Here is a 3,629-nt window from a genome sequence, read left to right on the forward strand (position 1 = left end):
TTTTTATTTTTATTTTTTGCTGGTAGTGTGTGTGTACTTCTCTTCTTTGGGGTTTACTGCTGTGGTGTTATGTATTGCCTGAGTTTTCATGTGTGTATCTGCCTTCCTTAGGTTGGAATTTTCCTTCTAGTGCTTTCTGTAGGGCTGGGTTTGTGGATAGGTATTGTTTAAATCTGGTTTTGTCTTGGAAGGTCTTGTTCACTCCATCTATGAAGATTGAAACTTTTGCTGGGTATATTATTCTAGGCTGGCATCCATGGTCTCTTAGTGTCTGCACTATATCTGTCCATGTCCTTCTGTCTTTCAAAGTCTCCATTGAGAAATCGGGTGTTATTCTGATGGGTTTGCCTTTATAAGTCACTTGGCCTTTTTCCTTTGCTGCCCTTAATATTCTTTCTTTATTCTATACGTTTAGTTGTTTAATTATTATGTGGTGAGGGGACTTGTTTTGGGGGTCTAGTCTGTTTGGTGTTCTATAGGCTTCTTGTATCATCATAGGCGTTTCCTTCTTTAAGTTGGAAAAGTTTTGTTTTATGATCTTGTTAAATATATTTTCTGTGCCTTTGAGTTGGTATTCTTCTCCTTCCTGTATCCCTATTATTTGTAGGTTTGGTCTTTTTGTGGTGTCCCAAATTTCTTGGACATTTTGGGTTATGACCTTGTTGGTCTTGGAGTCTCAGGAAGTGGCGTTGAAATCACTATTAACTAGAAGTCCCATGCACTAGCAATGAGTGTGGAAAATGATATACGCATTTCCAACACCTGTGCTATCTACACATGTTCAACATTTGCACTCAGTACTACTGTCACCTGGTTTCTAAGTGTGTCCTTCACTGCTTCTGCTGTCCTTCCTCTCTGCAAGAGCTCTTTTTCTTTTTTAAAAACAAAATTATATATATGTTTTTGTGTGTAGGTGTATGTATGTGTTTGTGTATCTATGTTCTTTGTGTGTGTGTGTGTGTGTGTGTGTGTGTGTGTGTGTATGCACATGTGAGTGTGTATGTATGGAGTTACAGGCATTTGCAGGATACCTAGCTTTTTATGTGGGTTCTGGAATCTGACTCTCCTTCTCATGATATGCAGCAAACAACCTTAGCCATTGAGCTATCTCTCTACTGCCCTACCCCATCCAGGTATTTTAATATTCTTCTCTCTCTCTCTTTTTTTTTTTTTTTGGTTTTTCGAGATAGGGGTTCTCTGTGTAGCTTTGCGCCTTTCCTGGAACTCACTTGGTAGCCCAGGCTGGCCTCAAACTCACAGAGGTCTGCCTGTTTCTGCCTCCTGAGTGCTGGGATTAAAATTAAAGGTATGCACCACCAGCGACTGGGTTATTCTTCTCTTCTTTATACTAATTATCAAAAACTTTAATGTGGTACTATTATATAAAATCTGACTAGTACTTATTGATTGACTGGCTGGGGAGTTTATATTTTAGTGTAATTTATCCTAGTAGCTGAAGAAATTATATAAATATACTGTCTGGCTCTCCTTTCCAAACACATGGAAACATACTTCCCAATTTTCTTACAGAGTCACATGATTAATTCAGGCCAATAACTGGTGAGTAGTTTAGCTGTCATCTTCAGACTCAATCAGTAAAAAATTCTTGAGGGAAGATGGAGAAAGGAGATGCAGCAGCATGGATAACTAAATTGTCCTCTAGAGGAGAGCTGCCTATGTGAGAAATTTGATTTCACTATATGTGTTCTATGAACAAGAAATACACCTCTGTTTTGCATTCACTGGCATTTCGAGTTTAACTTGTTATCCTAGTATTGCTTACCTTCTCTGACTGGTTTTATCACAGACTTTGATACACCATCTAGACTTCCACAGCTAGAGGGTTCACTGTAACTAATGGCTTCTGACTGTCTACCACTGATTACTTTTTTGGGAGTTGCATTAGCTAAAGGAAATTTACTGGCCCAACATTGTACTGTCACTACAGTGCACCCTGCATTCAATGACAGACAGCTGAATGGCATAAAGACAATGTCCTTGCATGAACAGGGAGCACATATAAAGATAGAGTTTGAAGTCACTTGTAGGTGGAGTTTTCCTGTCCTGACCACCTGCTACCAAATAGCTGGCAGCTGCTTCCCAAAACCGATTCGGAGACTTAATATAAATTATAAATGCTTGGTTAATAACTAAGGCTGATTACTAACTAGCTCTTACAACTTAAATTTACCCATTTTTGTTAATCTATGTGCTGCCATGTGGCCTGTGGCTTTACCTGTTCTCCAGGACATCCTGCTCCCTCTGTGTCTCCTGGCGACTCCCCTGACTCCGCTCTTCCTCATCCCATCATTCTCAGTTTGACTTTCCTGCCATAATGTTATGCTGTTCAGCTATTGGCCAGTCAGCTTGTCAATTAAACCAATCACAGTGTACAAAGGGATTATTCCACAGCAACTTGTGGCAACTACATTTAAATAACTTCACCACAGACATTGTTCCTAAGGATTCTACCCACCAAACTTGTACTTTTATATATCTCCACCAAAAATTTATCCCCAGAAAACCAGAAGACAGGCTAATAAAGAGTTGTTTAATTCCAAAGATTAAAACTCAATGAGAAAATGTGAAAAGGGTGCAGCTTGAGTTTTAGGAAAACCATTTATCTATTATTATTTTTTGTTAGATGATATTTTATTAGGTATTTTCTCTCACTGAATTTTAACTAGGTGGAAATTCCACTATACCCCTGTTGATGTCATCTATGACACCACAAGGGTGGTGATGTCTACTCACATCACAGCCCACAGGCTGTGCAATATGCAGGATTTCCTTAATAGTTTTGGAAGTTCTTTGACTAAAAACCAATGATGCATCTTCAGAGTGTTGACATTTTCTTCAAAGGTGATATTTCCACTGTATTTAATGTTTTCCTGCTTCTTTCTGTTTCTTGGTGGCTCCTTAAGTGTTTTGATGATCAGGATAGAGGCAGAAGATACAACCTTAGTCTGGACCTGTCTATTCTAAACAGTTAGGTTCATTGTCATCCTCAGACCTTTCCAGTCACTGGTTGCTTTGGAGATGTCATCACCATCTTTTTTCCAAGGGGGAGACAGACCCAAGAGACTGATTTTGGGGACCAAGACAAATATGACACTGACCTTGGCAGGGGTGTGCCTCAGGTACAAGACTTTGATCTCATTGGGGTCAAACAAGGTGGAGGTAGCGCATATCAGATGACTCCTGATTCTGGATGACAAAGAAAGGTACACCATACATACCCACCCACCCCCAGCTGAAAGTAGAAAGCTATCCATCTATTTTAAATTAGAGACCTGGATTCTGGAGACACAATTCACTGTGGCTTGATTGATTTCTGACAAACATGGATAGTAAGAGATCTAAGAAGAGCACAGCTGCATGCATTAATATGAAAGGGTATTCAACATTGTGATGCTTTCTGAAAATTACCATCCCGGTGAGTGAGAATAAAAATGATGCCTCAATGTTATCATCACTACTGTAATTTTATTTAATTAATAGAGTCTAGGCATTAATAAAGTTATTTCTGGATTGCATTTCACTTTCACCTGTAGCTAGGTTGTTCTGATACTTGATTTGCTGCTAGAGTTTTCTCTGGCCTTCCAGTAGATTGGAGGTCTCTGAGGACA

At 39.3% G+C, this 3,629-nt stretch overlaps 1 pseudogene; it reads right to left on the bottom strand.

Moving 5' to 3' along the window:
• Positions 1 to 2,679: 2,679 nt before the first annotated feature.
• Positions 2,680 to 3,233, bottom strand: LOC118570320 (annotated as a pseudogene).
• Positions 3,234 to 3,629: the final 396 nt, after the last annotated feature.

The sequence above is a fragment of the Onychomys torridus genome, chromosome 19 (genome assembly GCF_903995425.1).
Source record: "Onychomys torridus chromosome 19, mOncTor1.1, whole genome shotgun sequence".
In the NCBI taxonomy this organism is placed as follows: domain Eukaryota; kingdom Metazoa; phylum Chordata; class Mammalia; order Rodentia; family Cricetidae; genus Onychomys; species Onychomys torridus.